This window comes from Canis lupus, chromosome 13 (genome assembly GCF_011100685.1).
Source record: "Canis lupus familiaris isolate Mischka breed German Shepherd chromosome 13, alternate assembly UU_Cfam_GSD_1.0, whole genome shotgun sequence".
Classification (NCBI taxonomy): Eukaryota; Metazoa; Chordata; class Mammalia; order Carnivora; family Canidae; genus Canis; species Canis lupus.
The window spans coordinates 51,463,564-51,488,563 of record NC_049234.1 but is presented as its reverse complement, the minus strand read 5'-3'; the positions used below and the strand labels follow the sequence as shown (position 1 = coordinate 51,488,563).

The window sequence follows — 25,000 nt, the reverse complement described above, 5'->3', positions numbered from 1 at the left end:
AAATAAAATAAAAAAGTTAGCAAGAAAAAAAAACAGTAGTGTAGAGGTGTCTGTTAATAAAGAATGCTTCATGATAAAAAGTGAATAAAACCAGTTTCATCTTACTAAAGCTCATATTGTTTTAATTATACAAGCATTAGTATTTTTCTTTAATCTTCTGAATTCCTTAGTATAAAGTTAGAGGCTGCTAAAGAAGCAAAATAAGCTATTAAACTACTCCACAGAAAACAAACAAATGAAAATATTGTAAGAAAATAAGGGCAGATACAGTAACATAATGATTTTCACTAAGGGAAATGCTAATCTTCAAATTTTTTCTTCCTTTGCATTTTCCATTTTCCCCTTTGAAGCCACACACAGAATACCTATAGCAGAATTTTAACTTTTGCACATTATGATCTGCTTCTCAGGGCAGTAATAAGGACATATGGGTATATACTTCTGGGCATCCTCCAACTTACATGCATTTGAATGGCCAGATTTCAATTTTATGAGAACTATCTTTTAATGTTTCTGCTTTGGTTTTTGTTACCTTTTTTCTCTTTTATGAGAGCAAATTTAGCTGCATTGTGCCCCCAGTTTGAGTGCCCTCAGAAGTGAAGATCACTTGATGTGTGGTTGGCTCCAGCAGCATAAATCTCTACTTCACTCCATAGCTTGTATCATTTGCATTTTTTCATAATCTCTCCCATTGCATATTCTTCTTTTTAAGTTAAGGATGCAGTCATATTAATATTGGCTAACAATTTGTGTATGTGTCTATTGTGTGCCATTATTTTTAAAAATGACTTTACTTCACATTAGGAAAATTTGTCTAATTCCTCAAAACTTCTCAGAAGACACATTTTACTCTGTGGTCTTCTTCCCCAAAACCTGCAATACCAGTCAAATCATGGGAAAAACATCAGATAAGTGCAAGTGAAAGGACATTCTACAAAATACCCAAGCAGGACTCCTCAAAACTCTAAAGACTATCCAAAAAACAATACAAAACAAAGTTCAAAAAACAAAAACAAACAAAAAATGAAAGTTTGAGAAACTTTAATAGTCAAAAGGAGCCTATAGAGATATAATAATTAAACATGTTGTGTTAATTTGGATGGAATCCTGGAACACAAAAAGACCAAGTAGAAACTAAGGAAAAATAAATAAAACACAGACTTTAGTTAATAATAAGATATTCTTATCTATTCATTACTTGTAACAAATAATAAAACATCAATCTAATAAGTTCAACATTGTAAGAGAATAATAATAATGTAAAATGCCAAAGCAAGTGTTAAGAACTTTCATATAGCATAATTAGGCAAAATAAGATGTAAAAAGGGTGCCTGGCTGGCTCAGTCAGTAGAACCAGTAACTCTTGATCTCATGGTTGTAAGTTCAAGCTCCATGTTGAGTGTGGAGATAACTTAAAAATAAAATTTAAAAAAATATATATATAAAGATAAAACTACAATGATGATTTTTAAAGATTAAATTTACAAAATATCTTGATTCAAAAACAAAGTAATATCTAATAAAAGTCTAATAATCATAAAATAATAAAAAATAAATTATAGCTGGTACATGGAAAATGAAAAATTCAAAACAGTGTAAACACAAAAGCTGTGCTTTGAGATGAAGCTCAAAGTGCAGGGTGAAAATGTTGACTTCCTTCATGGGGTCTCTTAGGAGTGGAGATGGTCAAACAGGTATCTCCAGAGTAAAATGCCAGAAAAAAGAGAATTGGAGTCAGCCTTTAGTTCATGCCATTGTATATGGCTATGGGGAGAATTTAGCTTTCTAATGGTAAGTTTTTTAAATAAGTGAGCATTATGAGTGAAGTTTATACCTCAACTTCAACCAGCAAAGAAGTCTGTGTGTTGTAGAACCTCAAAGAAACAAAGCACTTAGACTATTTGTGTACATGAACTGTAGCATTTTTGCAGCTTTCTCACAAGTAAGTAAACACACCTATAGTGGGGAAACTAATGATGGATTTTGTGATCTTCCCTGTAACAATATACTTTTATCTATCACTTAGTGATCTTATCACACAAGGAAGTGATTTTAAATTTTAAAAATGCAGAATTGTTCCACTACTCACTCTGTTTTTAATTTTTTAAGATTTACTTATTTGAGAGAGAGAGAGAGAGAGAAAGAGAGAGAGAGAGAGAGAGAGAAAAACGGGCATGCATAGGGGGAGGGACAAAGGAGAGGGAGAGAGAAACTCTAGTAGAGTCTGTGAGAGCGTAGAGCCCACCTGGGCTCCATGTGGGGCTTGATCTCATGACCCTGACATCAGACCTGAGCTGAAACCAAGAATTGCATGCTGAACTCATTATGCCACTCAGGTGACCCCTGACTGCTATTAAAGAGTCCCTCTCTATATGTGTGTACATTATATTACATTATTATATTATTAAAAGTCCACATGTGTGTATATTATTTTTATTATATATTATCACATCATTATATATTATATAATGCATTATATATACTGTATTGTGGATAGTATATAATTATATATTATAATAAAATATGTGTAAAATACTTACATTTATAATTATAATAATCTGAGAGTATATTGAGATTTAAGAGAGTTGCATGTCTTTGTCTGAATATGACATTTGAGTCATTCCCAAGCAAAGTAAAATCCTTTTAGTATGACCTTTTTCCATCATTCTACTCTGATCAGAGTTCATACTCAGATTTAAATGCTTTCCAATCAGTTTAAGGTTGCTTTGTGACCAAGTATACACTTACCAGGTAGAGCTACATAGCCTTCACAACTTTCAAAATATATATACTAAAAGCATTAGTCATAAGGAATTAATAATAGATGGTAAGTTTGCAGCACAAGAAAAAAAGTGATTTTTTTAAATTCAGAATTATACTTCAGCTTTGTTTTACATTGTTTTATTCTTTCTGTAAGAACACACTAATATTTCTTTCTAGTGTCACTTAAAGTATATAATATAAATTCTCTCAATGATTACTTATTTCAGTGGCATGTAGCCGGTAATCTATGCTGACTTACTCCTACAACATTCCTCTAATCCAGTGTAATGAATGCTTAATTTTTAGAGATGTCTTGATGACAAATGTTCATTCCCTGGAATGTGAATGAAATAGTGGAATTCTTATATATAAGAACTCTTGAAAATCATTATCCAGTAATGATAGTGAATTCCACTGAGGATATGTGCAATATTCAACATCCTATAGCTAGTTTTTTTTTTAAGATTTTATTTATTTATTCATGAGAGACACTGAGAGAGAGAGAGGCAGAGACACAGGCAGAGGGAGAAGCAGGCTCCATGCAGGAGCCCGACGTGGGGCTCGATCCCAGGTCTTCTGGATCAGGCCCTGGCCGAAGGCAGCACTAAACCGCTGAGCCACCGGGGCTACCCATTATAGCTAGTTATTGGCACAATTTTATGAAACCAGGCTTCTAGCTATATTTACTCTTTAGAACATAAATTTTATTTATACTCTATACATAACCGATAAGTATCCTGCATATTTATAAGCATCTCAATTTCAAACATAAGTCAACTAATAAATGAAAACTCATCACCCCCCAAAAAAGGAAAGAGGGAGTTTATATTATATTCTTCCTATAAATGATAAGACAGAGATCAGAAAATAACTGTGAGGAGCCATAGAAAGCAGAATCTCTTTCTAGCATCATCTAGGGAATGAAAGGAAAAGAAAGGGGGAATTAAGAATGAAATGGGATGGGAGTGCCTGGGTGTCTCAGTTGGTTATTTATCTCAGGATCATAAGATCAAGCCCTGTATTAGGGTCCATGTTGGATGTGAGGCCTTCTTTAAAAAAAAAAAAAAAAAAAGGAAATTGGACCAATATCTTACATGATACACAAATATCAACTCAAAATGAATTAAAAACTTAAATGTAACACGTACAGCTATAAAACTCCTAGAAAAAAACACAGGGAAATGCTCCTTGACATCAATCTTGGCAATGATTTTTATCATTGAATATGGCCAAAAGCACAAATAAATAAGTGAGACTAAATCAAACTAACAAGCTTCTATATGGTAAAGGAAACCAATTCATAAAATGAAAAGGCAACCTGGGTGCCTGGGTGGTTCAGTCATTAAACATCTGATGCTTGATTTTGGCTCAGGTCATGATCTCAGGATTGTGAGATTTAGCCCTGCGCTGGGCTCTACATTCAAGATGGAGCCTGCTTATCCTTCTCTCTCTTTTCTCCTCTTGCTCTCTCTCTCTTTCTTTCTCAAATAAATAAATCAATAAAATCTTAAAAAGAAAAGAAAAGACAACCTCCTGAAAGAGAGGAATTGTTTGTAAACTATGTATCTGATAAGAAGTTAATATCCAAAATATAAAAGGAACTCATACAACTCAATAGCAAACAACCAATGAAAAGTGAGCAAAGATCTTGGGACACTTGGGTGGCTCAGTGGTTGAGCATCTGCCTTTGGCTCAGGGCGTGAATCTGGTCAGAGGATCGAGTCCCACATTGGGCTCCCTGCAAGGAGCCTGTTTCTCCCTTCTCCCTCTGTCTCTCTGCCTCTTTCTGTGTGTCTGTCATGAATGAATGAATGAATAAATAAATAAATCTTTTTTTAAAAGTGGGCAATGATCTGAACAGATTTTTTCTCAAAAAGACATGCAAATGGTCAATTGGTATATGAAAAAGTCTCCAACATCATTAATTAGGGAAATATAAATCAAAACCACAATGAGATATCACTTCACAATAGTTAGGATAGCTATTAAAAAAAAAGACAATAAATAACAAGAATTGGCTAGGATGTGGAGAAATGGAACTCTGGGCACCATTGGTGGGGGCATAAATTGGTATAGCCATTATGGAAAACAGTATAGAAGTTCCCCCCCCCAAAAAAAAAAAACATCTAAAAATATAACTACCATATAATCCAGCAATCTCTCTTCTGGTATATATCCAAATGAAATGAAAACAATACCTCAGAGAAATAGCTGTGCTCCCATGTTTATTCCAACATTATTCACAACAGCCAAGATATAGAAATATCCCAGTGTCTGTCAACAGATGAATGGATAAAGAAATTTCGGTCTATATATACAATGGGAAATTGTTCAGCCTTAAAAAAGAAAGAGATCCTACCATTTACAACATGCATGAATCTGGAAGACATTATACTAAGTGATATAAGCCAAACACAGACAACAACAAACTACATGATCTCACTTATTGGTGAGAATCTAAAAAAATCAAATATGTAGAAGCAAAGAGTAGAATAGTGGTTACTAGGAATCGGGAAATGAAGGAAATGGTCCTTGGTCAAAGATATAAAGTTGCAGTTATATAAGATGAATATATCTAGAGATCTAATGTGAAGCATGGTAACTATAGTTAGTAACACTATATTGAATATTAGAAATTTCCTAAGAAAGTACATTTCAAGTTCTCTCATCACACACACAAAATGACTACGTGAAGAGATGATATGTTAATTAGCTTGACTGTAGTTTTCATTTCGCTGTGTATATCAAACCATAATGTTGTATCCCTTAAATATAGATTTAAAAAAAAATGAAATTTAAAAGGAGGGATGCCTGGATGGCTCAGTGGTTGAGCATCTGCCTTTGGCTCAGGTCATGATCCTGGGGTCCTAGGATCAAGTCCTGCATCAGGCTTACCACAGGGAGTCTGCTTCTCCCTCTGCCTATGTCTCTGCTTCTCTCTGTGTTTCTCATGAATAAATAAATATTTTTAAAAATTTAAAAATTAAAATTTAAAAGGAAAAGAGTGGATATCCAAAGGGAAAAGTAAAATAAATTAATCAAGAATATGATATTCATATTAATTAATACTTATTTAAAGAGCAACATAAATATGGAATGGAAAAAGTGAATTCCTATGCATTTAATTACATTAATATTATTGTGAGAAATTGGCTTTTAGCTCTATAAAATCTGAACAAAAACAATTTTTAAAAAAATTTAAAAATACTCCATAATTCTCAAATAATTTTTACCCACTAAGCAACTTAGATGATTTAGCATCGATGTCAGCAAACCATTTCATACTCATGAATACATTTTACTCCTCAGGACAGTGCTATTCACTGCAGAAATTTAAGCTAACAGAACCAGGGAGAGTAATATCAAAAATTAACTTTTGAAAAATGAAGATTATCATAAGAAGAACTCAGTAAGAAAACCATTTAGGATCACATAGGAATCTTAATGAACAAGCGGAACATTCTGTACAACTTGAATAAATTGCTTCTTGGGTCAAACAAATCAGATGGGATAAATGAAAAGGCATACTAGACATTGCTTTAATCATTGAAAAAGAAAAAAATTATAAATTTAAACTTTTTCATTTCTCATAACTTGCACACAGAATTGAGATACAGTCTCCAAAGGCCAGGCATAAAATGAAAAAAAAATTGAAAACAGGTATTTATTCTTGCATCAGTATCAGCCTAGCTGTACAGCTTATAAAATAGAGGTGTTTCTGAGGCTTGTTATGAGCATCTGAGAAATTCAGCTCTTTGTGGCCTGCCCACAATTATTTTCAGATCTCTCTCAGATCATTTGCTGGAAGGGCAAATATAAATTTCTCCTTGGTATTTTTTGCCTAGGTCTATCTTCCAGCAAAACACTATGCATTTTGGTCTTAAATTTTCCTTAATTCCTATATAAGAAAGAATTCTCCTGATGCTCATGCAATCCTGTTCAATGCCAGGTAGATATCACTCTTTCCATTTAGCTAGCTAGAATCAGACCAAAGTCTCTTTGGGCTTTCAATTTACGGGTCTCACAGCTACACCAAAATAAACTAAATTATGGATTTGGAACAAAAGGGCTTATGAGCAATATCACTTACCAAAAGAAAAAAAAAAGATAAAGAATTGAATCAGCAACACAAATAAATTAGTATAACTAATGCATGATTCAAATTATAATCATTGTTTCTAAGTAAAATACTGAAGGATATTAACCAGTAACAAAATTTAAGCTGTATAATTTCTTTTGATATGTTAAAAATCAGTTTAATATAATTTAATGTAGTAAACCACATGCTACCCAGTATGTGAAATGTTCATGAATATGCTAGGTTCTTTTATAGTGAATTGATTTGAAGAATATTTGTTCCATTTCCTAACAAATAATAGACTAAATATAATGATATCTTTATGTCTATAAAGAACTGAAAAATAGTTAAAAGCGTCCAATTTTCAAGGGAAATTATTTAATAGTTTATAAGTTCTTATTTTAGAACAAGTAATGATGGAGGAATATGTATTCATTGTAACTAATCACAGACCAATGCTTTGATGGGCAATAACTATTTCTAATATTTCAAGCTGTAATATCTGACTCTGATTCTAATATTTAGCTATGAGTTTTGACATTTATAACATCATTTTCCTGAATCTTGAGGTATGTGGAAAACTGTTTCCCAATTTCATGCAGTTGAAAGTGGCAATGTGACTCGTGTGGGCCAGTGGGTTGTGATCAGAGGTAATATCTATTTCCTCTTAGACTAAGTAGTTAATTGCCAGCTGAAGACCGTCTGGAATTCTGTAATGTGTCACACTGAATGGGAACATGATTTAGTGATAGGATAATGAAGGCTTTCCTAGGCTCCATCATTATTGCGTGGAAGGTAAGTGTCCAGGAGTATGCCTAGAATTTCATGAGTGAGAAACAGTCCTTACTGCATCATAGCTGAGATTTTGGGATTATGCCATAACTAGCTATATTCTAACCTACCCTAACTAATAGACAAAGAGTAATTCAGCTCATTTGTTATTTAGTCAACATTATGGCATGGTAACTGCAAACCAATTTATAACAATGTAATTATGCATCTTTGACTTCAGCTGTTATGGTATCAATACACTGTGTGTTAAAAGTAGACTTGGGGGTGCCTGAGTGGCTCAGTCAGTTGAGCATCTGCCTTGGGCTTGGGTTGTGATCCCAGGGTCCTGAGGTCTGGGGATTGAGCCCAGTGTTGGGCTTCCTGCTCCGCGGGGAGTCTGCTTCTTCCTCTCCCTTTGCCCATCTCCTGCTTGTGCATACTCCCTCTCAAATAAATAAATAAATAAATAAATAAACAAACAAACAAACAAACAACTAATTAATTAATTAATTAAAATAGGTATAATTGGATTTTAAATATATCCACTTTAAATACAAGCTATGTGGCACCTGGCTGGCTCAATCATGCAACTTTTGATCTCTGGTCGTGAGTTTAAGCCCTACATGTGGTGTGGAGTTTACTTAAAACTGAAAGAAAAAAAAAAAAAAAACAAAACAAGAATAAAACAAAGGAAGAGAGGGAGACAGAACATGAGGGACTCCTAACTCTGGGAAACCAACAAGGGGTGGTGGAAAGGGAGGTGGATGGGGGTGGGGGTGACTGGGTGACGGGCACTGAGGGGGGCACTTGATGGGATGAGCACTGGGTGTTATGCTATATGTTGGCAAATTGAACTCCAATTAAAAAATAAAAATCAAAGGAAGAAGTATATTTATAAACACATATATAAAATACAAGTTATGAAATCATTACAAATTAATTTATACAGAAAAAAATCTGTATGTAAAATGCAAAAACTGTTTCTTAACTTTGACAATTTTGATTTATTTGTCAGTATTATGTGATATGTTTTTGTAAGGAGTACTTGGGTTTTACATAAAACACATTTTAAAGGCAGAAATGCATGATGAATATCAAAGCATTGTATTGAGGTGCTTATATAACACATCTTTTTTGTTTGCTTGCAGTATTAAGCAGAATATAAAATATCCTAAAAGACTGAGAACAAAAAATATCTTTAAAAATAATTCTAGTTATACAAAATATTTTAAAGTTTATAACTAGCAATATCCTTGCTTAAAACAATTCTTCACAACTTAGGGCAGTAAAGCCTGTGAGCCACTGTGACATTGAATTAAAATGTACCATGAATGCAAACTTTAGCTGTGAGATTAGAGTATTCAGGATAACTGTTATTTTCCTACAGTGAAACTACTTGATGCCATAAAGCATTATGGCACAAATACTGTTCATTAATGTCACTATAAAGTGAACTTTACTGTGGAACAATCAGAACTACTTCTTATAATATCTAGGCTTAACATTACTAATTGTATCACTATAAACCAATTTTATAGTGAAATAAACAGTAGAGATAATGCTGTCAGGCTTTGGTATTAAAGCCTCAAATAAAAACACTAATATATTGCCTGAATATATCTCTTATAAACTGATATGCAAAGACCAGGTGGAAACAAAAGCCAGCATAGGGTGTTATAAGTCCCTGCAAAAGAATATGGTCAGTGTCTGTCTCTTTTAAATATTTTGTATCACTTCATTTGACAAATATCTGAGTTTATTTAACATTAAATAATGGCATACAGCAATCATAGCATTCTTTCCCAGACAGAGAAAAAGCATACGTCTTCCCCTAAGTCAATATGTATTTGATTGGAACCATGATAATTACTTATTGATTTAAAAATTGTTTAGAGTAATCCTTTAAAAAAAATCTATGTCAAAAGAGAACATAAGCCTTCAAGAAGATATCCAAAGCCCACACGCTTTCTAAAATCCTCTCCAAATGGAAACAAAATTAAATTTAAGACAAGTGCATGAGTATCTATAGCACATTGGTCATTTATTAGAAACAAAACACCTTACTTATAATGAAAAATGTTGATTTACAGTTTCTCATCTTTTCTATCATTTGTGAGATGCAGTTACATATCAATTATAAGAGCATTAAAATAGGTCCACAAAAATTATGGCAAGTTTTGTTCAATATTGACTATTCTCAGGGAAAGTCAAGGCAATCACCATTCCGATGTGAAGTAAAAAGACATAACTCTAACAGGTGAAGTCTATGAAAATGCAAGCAAATGAAAAGCAAGACATGTCACACAAAAACATCAATGGGATGCTGTGATGTTCATCATGTATTCACACCTTTAAATGTGTTTATTTAAAATCCAAGTACTCTTCCCAAAAACACATCACATAATACTGACAAAACTGTCAGAGAAGTTGAGAAATATCTCTAGTGGTCACTTAGATTAAGCTTGATAAAATAAGCAAAACTTCATCCATTCTTTTTTAATGATAAGCTACCAAGTGAAACAACATACAATCACAACTGCTATCTGAGAACAGAGGAGAGAATAATTCTGGGAGCAACTGCTGCGAAAGAACATTCAAGCATAGCTCTATTTTCATGGGGATTATAGATTATGAATTTGATATCTTTTCTCTTTTTTTAATAGAGGCATTTACAGCTATAAATATCCTGCTAAGGATTGCTTTTGCTGTATCCCAAAAGTTTTTTCTAAGTTGTACTTTCATTTTAGTCCAGCTCAAAGTATTTTCTTTTTTTTTTTTTTTTTTTTTTCATTTTTTTTTTCATTTTTTTTTTCAAAGTATTTTCTAATTGTAAGGAGTGTATTACGAATCACTTCTCTCTTCTACAATTTGTTTTATGTGTTATCTATTTTATATTTTCTCAAAATTGTTTGAAAAGTTGGTACAGTGTGAATTTTTTGTTTGCTTTTGCAATAAAGTTTGTTTTCCCTTTGGGAGGGTCACTCGGACATTTGAACATTTACATAAGAATTCAGTGTCACAATGTCTGCAGAAAGAGTTGGCCTTAAATCACATGACCTGTATGAATAAAACCATTTTCCTTCACAGCTAATATTGATTATAGGAAATGAAAATTCTAAAAAATAAAAAAAATAAAAAGAAAAAAAAAGGAAATGAAAATTCTAATTATGTATATGTTTTTGAAAGATTTGAAAGATAGCACACATGCACAAGTGGCAGGAGGGGAAGAGGGAGGGAGGAGCAAGATACCATTTGTGAAAGAGAATGTCTTTTTCCCATTGGATAATTCTTTCCTGCTTTGTCGAAGATTGGTTGACCATAGAGTTGAGGGTCCATTTCTGGGTTCTCTATTCTTTCCATTGATCTATGTGTCTGTTTTTTGTGCCAGTACCACACTGCCTTGATGACCACAGCTTTGTAGTACAGCTTAAAGTGCAGAATTGAGATCCCACCAGTTTTGGTTTTCTTTTTCTTTTTCTTTTTCTTTTTTTTTTCTTTTTCTTTTTCTTAAGATTTTATTTATTCATTTATGAGAGACACTGAGAGAGAGAGGCAGAGACAGAAACAGGCTCCAAGGGCAGCCCTGGTGGCTCAGTGGTTTAGTGCCACCTTCAGCCCAGGGCCTGATCCTGGAGACCCGGGATCAAGTCCCACATCAGGCTACCTACCTGCATGGAGCTTGGTTCTCCCTCTGTCTATGTCTCTGCCTCTCTCTCTCTCTGTGTCTCTCATGAATAAATTAAATCTTAAAAAAAAGAAAAAAGAAAGAAAGAAAGAAGAAAGAAAGAAAGAAAGAAAGAAAGAAAGAAAGAAAGAAAGAAAGAAAGAAAGAAAGAAAGAAAGAAAGAAAGAAAGAGGCTCCATGCAGGAAGCCTGATGTGGGACTCAATCCCGGGTCTCCAGGATCACACCCTGGGCTAAAGGTGGCACTAAACCGCTGAGCCACCTGGGCCCTGGTTTTCTTTTTCAACATTCTTTTGGCTATTTGGAGTCTTTTCTAGTTCTATTCAAATCTTAGGATGATTTTTTTTTTTTAATTCTGTGAAGAAAGTCCATGGTATTTTGATCGGGATTGCACTGAACATATTACGTTGCTCCAGATTACACAGACATTTTAACAATATTTGTTTTTCTTCCAATCTATGAGCATGGAATGTTTTTCCATTTCTTTGTATCTTCCTCACTTTCTTTCATGAGTGTTTTATAGTTTTCCGAGTACAAATCTTTTGCTTCTTTGGTTAGGTTTATTCCTAGGTATCTTATGGTTTTTGGGTGCAATTGTAAATGGGATTGACCCCTCAATTTCTTCTTCTGTCTAATTGTTAGTGCATAGAAATGCAACTGATTTCTGTGCATTGATTTTATATCCTACCACTTTGCTGAATTACTGTATGAGTTCTAGCAATTTTGGGGTGGAGTCTTTTGAGTTTTCCATGTAGAATATCAAGTCTTCTGCAAAGAATGAAAATATGACTTTTTCTTTACCAATTTGGATGCCTTGCCTAAAAAGTTTCTAATACATACAAGATCTATCACAGTAATGTGAACTGAACAATGATAATATCTTGTGATATACACAACTTTTAGTGAGGGACAGATTACAGAGATTCCATAAGCCTGATCCAAATGTATCTTGTATGAAATATACTACCATGCCAGGAAAATAACCATAACCATGATGGAGGTATATTTTGAAAAGATCAGTCACGCTGGAAGGTCAGATGATTGTGTATATTATTGTACAAATCAGAGCATTTTTGGAATGAAGAGGTCCTCTCAATAATTACATAGTATAAAAAGTAAATCAAACTGTCCAGGGGAAACCAGGATATATGGTCTCACTCATTTAGGTCTAGGGCTATTATTATACCAGGATATCTTAAATGAAAATATAGATTGTTATCTAAGAAGTAAATACATATATATATATCTAGGATGTAAATAAGCCCCTTTAAAAATAAGAAGTTATCAACAAACTAGAGAATTCTAGAAGTCCCTATGCAATGTCCAACTCACTATTACCTATCATCAGTTGGTGGTCCAGGTGGCTCTTGTTCATTTTTGTGATGCATATGTTGACATATATCTTGGCTATGCTAAGGATTTGAGTTCTCATGATAATTATGTTTATTGGTGGATACTGCTCTCAACGATTGAGGAAAGTTAATGTTTCTGAAAAAAACAAGCATAACAGAAAAAGAAAACTATTAAGCAGATGACAGTTACAGGCAATTCACTAACTTTATATAACAAATACCCATTATCCAAATGTTGTGGTTCCATATTTAAAAGTCACATGGAAAATAGAAGACAAGGAAAAAAAAGTAATTGCTACCAGCTCATGTTGATGGCTCAGCTCTGACTCAGCACAGATTGACAAGACTAAAGGTTCTAAATTACTATTGAAGTGTACATTTACCCAAAATCCATTGTTTGTATAATTTCAGCTTGATTTTATTATTCTGACATATGCTACTAAAATTTTAGCAATTAGGTGAACATTTTGAAATGAATAATACTTCCAAATACGTACATAAGGATGCACATCAGAGTTCTCCACAGATTAACACTGGCTTTATAAATCAAAAATAAAACTTACTTTATTGTACACAGATCATCGACGTACCACAAAGTTTTGATAATACAATTGGGATACCTGAACGTTCACAAAATAGGTCTTGTAAACTATATCTTGATTATTTTCCTCACCAATTTTGGAAAGTCTCTGCATTAAATTTTTTTCTCCAGTTTCAAAAATGCCTTGAATACTTTCTGGATTTTCATGAATCTTTTTTTTTTATTTTTTTATTTTTATGAATCTTAAATGTTTAGTTTTATCTGTATTACAAATATTTATATTATTTTCAAAATATTATTTAGAAATGCAAATATTTAAAAATAATGCAAACATTTAAAAAAACTCTATTTTTCTATTCCTAAAATGAAAAAGACCTCCATCAGTATATTTCTTAGAAATGATGGGTTTTTGGCAGAGCTGTATCTAGTTTCTTATTAAAGAGATACAGTTTGGTCAAATAGTATTTTATTTATTTTTTTGTTAATCTCTATCAGACCTTGAAATGTTTATCAATCCTCTTGTCACATTAAGATAAGATTATTACAGCTCCCTCAGCTGGCTTGCCTGATAAGAATTTGTTTGAACTCCAGTTGCAAGGATTCTTTTTGTCAAAGAGGATAATTCTTTTTTACCCATATTTCTGTCTGCTCAGAAGCTTTGCACTCTTTGTCATTTGCTAGTGCCACAAAGCAACCACTTCAGAATTACCTCTCAAGCTTAAATCATTTTATGGCTTCAGTCCAGTATATTTAAGAAACTCCCAGCTTCCTGTAGCTATGAAGAGAGAATTTCTCTGTTTCTGTTATGTGCAGAGTTTGAAGAGACAAACCTCTTTGGGTCTTATGCATGCAGTCTTTGAGAACTTCTATTCCTTTAAGTATGCACACCACAGGATTTAACTGCATTACAGAGGGCCTTATGTTAGCTCACAGTTGAGGGTGCTATCTGAAGTGCTATTCAGTTCCACTCCACAAAGAACTTTGGGGAAGATGAATACACATTTTGTCATAAGATTTCTAAGAAAAAAATAAGTAGAAAATCAGGTTAAAGATAATAACTACTCATAATTTCAAGTTTTTATGTTCAGTTTCATGTTCAACTATGTAATTTATTAACAAAAATGCCTCTTTATGGTACAGTGTAAAGAATAGAGACATGGGAACTGGAAGATTTAAGATAATTTATTATTCTCCTTTGCCACTACCTGGTTAAAACTTTACTCAGCAGCTCCATCTTCTCTTTCATCTGAGTGATGAAATGCAAAAGTTTCAAAAGCCCTTAATTCTACTATTGTCATTGTTTGTCTCATCCCTACCAAGCTGCCATCCAATGCGTGACACACTTGGACATAGGGGACACTTGTGAATACCTGAAACATAATCTGTCTTAAGGAGAGGTTATAAAAAAAGATTGACTGCAAATTAGGTCAAACCATAACTTTCTCTCATGTAGGAATATCTTCAAATTTTACTTACTGTATCACCCAAAGTGTTCGCATAATCTGGCCTTTACCTATCCTTCATTTGTATATGGTACTAAGTCCTCTTTTTAAATATCCTATCTGTATTTGTGTTCCTCAAATCAGTCAGACTCGTGACTCCTTGATAATCTAGTCCCAGGGCCAGATATCAGTCACCAAAACTTCTCTAATTTCTTCATCTTTTCCCTCTATTAGACAAATTATCTCATATACTCATAATAAATTCCACTTGGTTTGTTAGCTAACATTAGTTTCTGCTGCGTACAATCATTGCAACTTGAGCTAATATAAAAATTGGCATTTGATATAAAACGAAAGACTCTTAATGTAAAACTGACCAAATTGAGGGAGTGGGAGGGCAAATAATGAGGATTTCTCCATCCATAGCTAGGACAACAGTCATGCTTATTATGTTGTGGCAAAGCCACTGGTTACATGAATTTTTGACTTTCAAAATAGATCAACCAACTTGTAGCTTTAGGATAATATATATATATTGTATATTATATATAATTATAACATTATGTATATATTATTAATATTAATATTATTATATTATATGATCCTAAATATATATTATATAATACATATATGGATTTTTCTCATTTCATCACAAATCAAGAAAGTTACATTTGCTTTATGTCACTAAATTAACATCCAAAGAAGGCCAGAGACTAGCTCAAGGTTTCCACAGTTCCATGCCACCAGAGGACTAAGGGATTAAACATCACAGCATATTAATTCAAGAACACTTTTGGAGAACTTTGCTATAAAACCTGATAGAAAAAGGTCAGGATATTGGGATGTTTGCTTGCTTCTTGTACCTTCCACAAGATTTTTCTACAAAATGGCTACTTTCCTTACTGGCCTATCTCAGAGCAGAAAGGAAGAACAAAGAGAACCATTCCTATATTTGATTCCACTAAAAATGCCTTTTCTGCTGAGACCAGTTATTTATGAATGCAGGAGTGAAAGAATCCCATATCTTTGGATTGTAAAAACTAAATCCAGTGCTCTGTGGTGAAATTAGTATGAAACAAGGCAGAGAGGTAGAAAACTCAGTAGGATATAAGATCAGCACTCAGGAAGACCCAGAGAGATAGAACAAACATGAATTTTCCTGACCATTCAAATTAAGACTCTAGACAACCAAGATCCCCACTTCCTTCCCACTTTCCCCTCCAAAAAAGCCTTTCATGAATATTATTCCCTAAAAACCATATCCCTGGAAATGATGCCGTGGCAAAACAAGGTAGGTCTTCTAATCAACTGGGTTTGCTTATAGTTTCACTTTGCTTCATGGCAGAGTTGAAAACAGAATCTTATAACTGAAGTCTAGGGGTTGTAGAGACCTTCAACTGCCTTCTGAAATAGAAATCTCAAAGGTAAAACTTAGGTTCAAACAAATCAACAGACAACTGTTTTTATGGTGGAGCATTGCCATAGAAACCATAAAAATGTAAAAAGAAGTTTTATGATTGCTGTATTACTAGAGCAAATTTCAGACTCTCATAAACATGACAAAGGTAATATTGGCTGCTAACGGTGTATAGTATCCACTGGGAAATGCTCCTGTGTCCCACTATCATGTGTCCACTGAGAATCTATGAAAAGGGCATCTCCTTAGTCAGAAAGCCTGACCAAGGGTCTCACTAATCAATAAATGAAACACAAAATCCTGTTCAACAAGCTATACTTGTTTCATTTGATAGGGATTACAAAATAGGATCCTTTCTTGTTTTATCTAAAGAGGAGATTTTAATATACTGACAGTTTCTTTTTTAATATTTTATTTATTTGAGAGAGAGAGAGCAGTGCACATGTGCGAGAAAGAGCATGAGTGGAGATAAGGGACTGAGAGAGAGGGACAAGTAGACCCCCAGCTAAATGAGGAGCCCGATGCAAGGTTTAATCTCAGGACCCTGAGTTGTGACCTGAGCCAAAGGCAACACTTAACTGACTGAGCCACCCAGGTACTTCTACACTTACAGTTTCTGTAGTATACATGCATATGTATATTTTTGCCATAGGTTGTAGTATGTTAGGTGACTTCTAGATATAACTGGGAGGAATTCACATTGAGCAGATACATTGTCAATTTGGTCTTCACCATAGTTTTTAGATATCATTGGGAAGACTCTATCTTTGGGGTTCATTCATAAGTAGATATATTAGATAGTTGCATTGAAACTGGGGGATGACTTTCTTTAAAAAATAGTAGTATTATGCTGAGTGAAGTAAGTCAATCGGAGAAGGACAAACATTACATGGTCTCATTCATTTGGGGAATATAAATAATAGAGAAAGGGAATAGAAGGGAAGGGAGAAGAAATGAGTGGGAAATATCAGAAAGGGAGACAGGACATGAAGACTCCTAACTCTGGGAAACGAACTAGGGATGGTGGAAGGAGAGGAGGGCGGGGTGTGGGGATGAATGGGTGATGGGCACTGAGGGGGGCACTTGACGGGTTGGCACTGGGTGTTATTCTGTATGTTGGCAAATTGAATACCAATAAAAAATAAATTTATTATAAAAATAGTAGTAAAAGAAATATATGTTTATGTATGTTGGTCATGTGTGTCGGGCTACGGAGAAGTAACCTGTGACTATTTTTTCTTCCAACATCTCTATCCACCAGTTTCTATTAATAGAACTTACTCTCCTGACCACTTAGGGTTTGTAATGTGATCAATGTTGGGAAAATCATAGCATCCAAGGCCCAGAACAAAATGATTGACCAAAGGCATGCTTGTACCTTGGGCTGTGACAACTGGCTTTCACCCATGGAATTTTCTTCTTTCTTTCCTTAGATCCCCAAGAAATTATTCTCCTTTCTCTCTGATATAAAGCTTTTAAGATAATATTTCAAGAACTCCCAGGAATCCTGCTAAACACACACACACACACACACACACAAAAAAAAAAAAAAACACACAAAGTCATGAATGGTAAGAATCAAATCAGAAAAGAGATTCAGATTATAACCCAAGTATTCAATCTCTGACAATCCTAAAGCTGCCCCATTTCCTGAAGCTTTGCCCTTAATTCTCTGGGTTATCCAGAGATCTTCAAATAAGTTGTGTGTGTGTGTGTGTGTGTTTAAATCATTCTTTCTTCAGTTGAGTTGGGTTTCTGCCACTGGCAACTAAAAATTCCTGAATAATGCAGTTAACTTCCAACTCTGACATGCTTAGATTCTAAGTTACTATGTTTGTCACCAGAGACATACACAAGACTATTTCAGTATTCAATAAATATGAAAAGGTTAATGATCAAAGGCAGCCCTTTCATAATTAAATTTGTCATTGGTCTTTCAGGCTGTACTATATTTAGTGTTTCAATCATAACAGCTACCTGAAATAGTGATCTGTAAAAATGAAAGTGATGAAAACATATGATTAAAAAAATGATTTCCTGCCTTTATTCATCTTCCTTAATCTACTTAAAATAATTTATGAGATTAAGCTTCATTGGAATAGTATCGTTGGCTGTAATATTAATTTTCACCAGACTAATCCTTATGAAGGACAAGATCACATCTGTTTTGTTTAACACTGTATCATATAAAAGATATCCTGTTAACATTTCTAGAACTCATAAATTATTTTGACTCTACTACTTGCTTTCCTGTCACCCTGAGCCTCTGATCTCTCTTCTCAGAGCCTCAGTTTTCTCTTCTATAAAAACAGATATGGGATAGTGACATGTTATAGGTATTCAATGAATGTTTTCAATTTCAGAGTACGGACAATTCGCAAAGACAAGCTAATAAGAATTCATAGACCCATCCACCACTGATATGTGACCTAGAACAAGTTACTTGACTTTATCTGTACCTCATAAGAAAGGTGCAGTGATTCTCCTTTATATTTCCCATCTCCATCACTCTTGATATCAATGGTTTGTTTCTTTGCCTCATCCACCTCTTCAAGAAAATAATTTCCAGTGAATATGAAATATAGAAACCTAAATTACTATATATCTTGTGCAAGTTCTTTTATAAAATAGTTTTAAAAGTGGTGCTATGTGTTCACATTTTATAAATTATATGCAAAACTTTATATTCCTAAAATTAGTATTGCTTATTTCTTTTACATGCATAATGTATGGTGAAAGTAATATACCCATAAACCAGAAATAGGAGTAAGATAAGATCAACAAAGAATATCCTTGGAAGTGATTAAGAAGATAGAAATTAAGATGGGATGAATAAATAAGAATCACCTCTTTTTTTTAAACTGAAGAATTATTTGTGTGTATGTTTTTAAAGTATGAAATGATGGAAAGTGAGAAATAAGGTTCATTCTATGATCACGGCTTCATAAAAAATGTATGAAGCACAGATGAGCAAGACTGGGAAAACAGGTTGGGGTTGGAAAAGGAAATATAAATTCCATTTAAGCTACACTCTGGTGAAAAATTCAAGTAACAAAATGTACTATATTGAGTCTGGGACTAAGGGGCAAAAATGAGAGTTGACATATGAATTTGGAAATTATCAGCACATGTAGTATTTGAAGCCTGAGAACAAATGTTATTACTAATGAGAGAGCACATCCCAGAAAGAGAGCAAGAATTAATTCTTGGGTTATACAAACACTAAGAGATATGTAGGTGAAGAACTCACCCAAGAGAAACTTCAAGGGTCCAGGGAGATCAGAGAAATATTAGGATAGTGGCTTTTCCCAGAAATTCAATAAAGAAAGTGAGTCATGGATAGGATGTTCAAAATCTGAGTCAAATCATGATACAATGACGTAGAATTGGCCATTGGGTTTGAAAAGGAATTCTTGGAAAAATTGACAAGAACATTTTCAATAGGGTGTTGTATATTATATCTTTATTGAAAAGGTAAAATGAAGTCAGTTGATACAGAAAACATTCTTGAGAAAAAGTTTTTATATGGACAAGATAAATAAGGTAGAAGTTTGTTTCATAGAAGCGTTTTTAAATTTTAACATTAAGTGTGAGAGAGCTTTGTGTGTATGTGTACACAAACTTGAGGAACAAAATATTTTAGCTGATGAGGTGAAATTTACTCAATATATAACAGTCTCTGCTCTTAGCTATATTGAAAAAGAAATTTCTCTTCATAACATTTTTTTTAAAAAGCCGAGTAGATGGAAGTATACAATTGAAGTCCTATTTTGAAGCATTCTTGAAGGAAACCAAACAATTGGAAAAGCATGCCTTGAATAAAATACATGAATAAAATCTCATGCTTACATAAATGCTCAGCAAACTGTTTCATTTCTGGGTATGACATTAATTATGTAAGTCCACAAAATCGCAAACAATTTACAAGGTAGTTTTTTAGATAATTACTATTTGGTCTTTGTGGCATTTGCTTTAAATCACCTCTGGATGTCATAAACTTATTTTTCTTAGTTAGATATGGGTAATACACTATGGGAAAAAATGTAAAAATAAAAATATATGAAATATTTAGGCTATCAAAACAAATGGAATAATACTGTCGCTTGTTCCACTTAAATTAATACTGGACATGTCCATATGTCGAAACCTTGCCTTTACACAGTGATCTATTCAAATCATTGACTTAAATGAGATTCTGTGTTTATCAAATACATTCGTAAGACAGAACCAAAGTATCAATTGCATTTAAGCATCATTCTGAACTTGAAATGTTATGTTCATAAACATGATTCATATCAGGTACAATTCTTATGAGTGGTAAAAATTTTGCATAATAAAAGTGTTTCAAGTGGTAGGTAAAATACCATTTAGCTTTCAAAAATCTAGGTAAACAATATCTTGGCCGAAATTACATATTGGTTAAGTGACGCATCTTCTAGTACTTAAGTCCAAAACATTTTATTTTTTCCTTCCATAAAATACAAATAACTATATGTTTCAGAGGATTTTATTCCCATTTTATGACCTCATCACTCTTTATAGCTGATCTCTATGAAATAGCATAGTTTCTAGAGAAGCAAAATACATATATCTTTTGTTTTAGAGATGAATAGTGATCACCAGATACCTCAAAAAATTAATATTATTAAGTTAGAAAAAGATCTCTCTCATTCACTCAGTTTTGCAATGTATTTCGTCAATGGACACTGTGAGAGAAACAATTTAAACCAAGAAAGAACAGTTTAACCTCTATATTCATCTGGATTTGGAACATAGTGAGAAAATATTTTAGGAAATGGAGAGTACTGTTTTCTCTCTGATATTTTGTACTGATAGCTTTCTACATGCAAACAATTACGGAGTTACTAAGAGTCTCATTTTCCTTCAGAATATTTAACAGAAACATACTTATTTTGAGACCTTCTTTCTAAAGAAACAACCTTGTGCTAGGAACTTTCTCAATCTAATAAAAAGTGTCTATGAGAGACTTACAATTAAAATCATGCTTTATGGTGAAAAACTAAAAGATTCCAAGATCAGAAATAAGGTAAGGAAAACTGCTCTGAGATATTCTATTCAAAGTAGAACTAGAGAATGTAGCTAATGTAATAAGGCAAGAAAAGAAAATATTGCATACCATAAATTTTGATGGTTGTTTGCCAGTTCTTATTTAGTTTTAAATATTTTCTTGAATTCTTTTGTGAGTTCTCCTTTGACCATAAAATACTAATTATATAGTGTAATTTCCAAATATTTGGAAATTGTCCCCAATTTATTTGTGCTGATGCTTTCTAAGTTAACTGTAGTGTGTTCAGAAAACATTCTGAACTATTTCAAATTTTTCACATTTATTAAGACTTGTTAATTTATGGCCTCTCTTTTGATCTACCATGGAAAATGGTTCATGTGTGTTTGAAAATAATTTTTATTCTGTGTCACTGGAATAGTGTGAAACTCTAATGTCAAGTGCATATACCTTTATACTTGTTATATCTTCCCAATATATTGATCCTTTCAGTATTGTAAAACACAGCTTTATAAATCTCTAGAAATATTTGTTTTCTTAAAGTTTATTTTGTATGATCAATTAATATAACCACTCCTGATCACTTACCATTTTAAAATGTTATATATTTTTCCATTGAAAATATTTTTAAACATATTTGGAAAAAATAGTTTGATCCTACTTTTATTGTATATAACAATCTGAGTTTTCATGGGAGTGTTTAGTCTAAACTCATTTAATATAATCATTCCTATGATTGTATTTATGCCTGAAATTTTGCTACTTATTTGCTACATTATTACATCTACTTTATTTCATTTGTTGATATACTAAATTCAGTGTGTTAAATAAACATAATGATATACAATTCTAATTCTTTGTTGAAATTTTACCTATATTTTTTACTTTGTTTTCTTAGTGGTTTATCAAGGAATTATAATATATATCATAATTTATCACTAATTCATGTAAATAATTCTTTTTAAAACACAGTAATCTGGAGCACCTGGGTATCTCAGTAGGTTGAGAATTTGCATCTTTATTTCAGTCAGGTCATAATCTTGGGTCGTGAGATCAAGTGCCACATCTGGCTCTATGCTCAGTATAGAGTCTGCTTGAGATTCTCCCCCTGCACCCTCTCTCTCTCTGCTTCTCCCCACTCTCTCACACACATACTCTCTCTCAAATAAATAAATACATATTTTTTTAAAAATACAGTAATCTTATTCAAATTTTGCTCAAATCTTGCTCTACCACTTCCTTGCCTGCTTTTATTATAATTATATGCATCATTTGCTTATATTATAAACTCAACAAAATATTGTGATAATTATTGGTCTATACAATATTACTTTAAAACATTAAGTTAAAAATTTGAAAATATTTCATGAAGTCTTTTATGTTTTCCAATATATTACCAATTCCTTTGCTCTTTTGTTTTTTCCTATGGATTATTGTTACTGTCAGGTAACACTTCTTTTTTAGACTTAAGGAATTCTGGTATTTATTGTACAATAAAATAAATATCCTAATAAGTTCCTCGGTGTTTTTTTTTTTTTAATTACAGGAATGTATTTATCTTACTTTCATTTCAAAAGAATTTTTTTGACTGATATAAAACTCTTGGGTAATAATTTTTTTCCACAACATAAAATGTTTTATTCTATTATCTTCTGAATTAATTTAAGAAGAGATTTCCATGTATGGAAATGTAAATGATATAGCTGTTCTTTTGAATATGATGCTACCTTGCTCTGTTGCTGTAAATGTTCTCTGACTTTGGGCAATGTGTTTAAAGTGAATCATTTTGTGTCCCTCCTACTTGGGAGTCAGTGAACTTATGTATTTATATTTTTAAGAAATCAAATTTGTTATATGTCATTAAATCTTCTAATAGAGTTTTTCTTCCCTTCCCCTCTCATCCATGAGTCCCAATGCACATATATGTTTTTAGTTTCATCCACAGATCTGAAGTTTGTATATATGCATTCAAATGTACATTTCAAAAAAAAAAAAAAAAAACAAATGTACATTTCTTTCTGTTTTTCAGGTTTTGTAATTAATATTGATCAAAATTCAAGTTCACCAATTCTATTACCTGTCACTTTAAATATGTCTAGCATGTTTCATATTTATTATAATAATTTGAAGAGTGCTAACAGTAATTTAGAAAAAAACATATGGATAGGTTTATACATAACAAGCATAATCAAGGGAGGATTTAAGTGGGAAATTGTTACTTTCCCTTGAAATTGGAAAAGATAATGCTCAATTGTCCCAATGCTTCTAAAAAATTGGAATTTTGGGGATTCCTGGGTGGCTCAGTGGTTGAGCGTCTGCCTTCGCCCAGAGCGTGATCCTGGAGTCCTGGGATAGATTCCCATATCAGGCTCCCTGCATGGAGCCTGCTTCTCCCTCTGCCTGTGTCTCTGCCCCCACCCCCCTCCCTGTGTCTCTCATGAATAAATAAAATCTTTTTAAAAATTTGGAATTTTGTCTTACAATAGAATAATTTTTCTATTTTAAAATACTAATTATATGTTTGCCAGATTGTTTTGTGCACCAAAGCCATAATTTAATAAACATTTACTAGTGAGTAAATGTATAGTCTAGAAAGACATCTACTTTCTTATTTGTAATAATTTTTACTTATTTTAAAAAAATAAATCGTGGGGAAATCTTCATAGATTAAATACTTGCCTATGATTAAATACTTCTGGCAGCAAGAGACTAACTCAAAGTAATAAATCTGACTGCAAACATGAAATCCATTAGAAAGTCCTTTCCGATACTGAGCCAAAGTATTAGCACTTTTGAATTCCATCTGTAAATCTTTACTTGAGCTTCTATGACCATACATATTTTTTTTTAATCTTAATTTTACAAAGTAGACAAAGATTTTGGGTGAGCAACAAATCTTTTGAATCTCCTTTTTATTTCAAAATATTTGCTACTATGTTAGTTTTTCTTTAAAAGATTTATGTATTCCAATAGAAAGGGAAAGGGAGCAAAATAATTCAGGAGGTTTTTTTGTTTTTGTTTTTGTTTTTGTTTTGTTTTGTTTTGTTTTGTCAACAAGGTGAAACAGAAGCTCAAACTCTCTTTTCATGAAATTTATACTGTTATTAATGTAGTCTATTATCAGGGATCCCTCAGTGGCACAGCGGTTTGGTGCCTGCCTTTGGTCCAGGGCGCGATCCTGGAGACCCAGGATCGAATCCCACCTCGGGCTCCTGGTGCAGGGAGCCTGCTTCTCCCTCTGCCTCTCTCTCTCTCTCTCTCTCTCTCTCTCTTTGTGACTATCATAAATAAAAATTTTTTAAAAATGTAGTCTATTATCAATTACTGGCTTCGGTAAACAAAACTTCTTTTCCATATAGATTTAAAGTGAATCGAAGTCCATTTGTTTGATTTTAGAAATGTCTATGATAGTGCTTTGCATTTAGTGTCAAAAATGGCTGTTGTAGTATCAAATGAATAGTGACATAAATCTTTCCATCTGTGTGGGTCTCAGTCTAAGTCTTGACTTATTTAGCAGAATAGATACATATAGGAAGGATTATTCAAAAAGTGAATTATAGCAAAAAAATGCATACTTAACCCTTCTCTATTTTATCTGCAATATAATTATAGGCTTGTAAAAGGACCAGTCCACAAAAAAAGACAAAATGAACAAAAGTATATACAGAGCATATCTGAGTGTTGGCAAACATACCAAGCATGTGGGCTCCCACCCACTGTATTCACAGCCAATATTTTTCAGATCATCTTCTGTCCTTAGCCCTCTGAAATATGTTCCTTTAAAAATTAACAAAAAATATGCCTTTGTTAAATCTGAAGAATAAATTGGCTATGTTTGAAATATGATAATTTATTTTGCTAATTTCTCTACAACCCACTTACATTTTTACTTGGGCTAATTTACTATTGAATTATTCATAGCCTGA

General features: G+C 33.0%; 1 long non-coding RNA gene across 4 annotated transcripts in view; it reads right to left on the bottom strand.

The window, feature by feature from the left end:
- The window catches only part of LOC111098474, a 75,656-nt gene that overhangs the window by 38,505 nt on the left and 12,151 nt on the right, over window positions 1-25,000 (bottom strand). The window contains exons 1-3 of one of the 4 annotated variants that reach the window (XR_005368387.1): window positions 24,769-24,839; window positions 14,020-14,206; window positions 12,635-12,784 (exon numbers count right to left, since the gene is read on the bottom strand). This is a non-coding gene — a long non-coding RNA (uncharacterized LOC111098474). The other 3 variants (XR_005368390.1, XR_005368388.1, XR_005368389.1) reach the window with 3 other exon arrangements.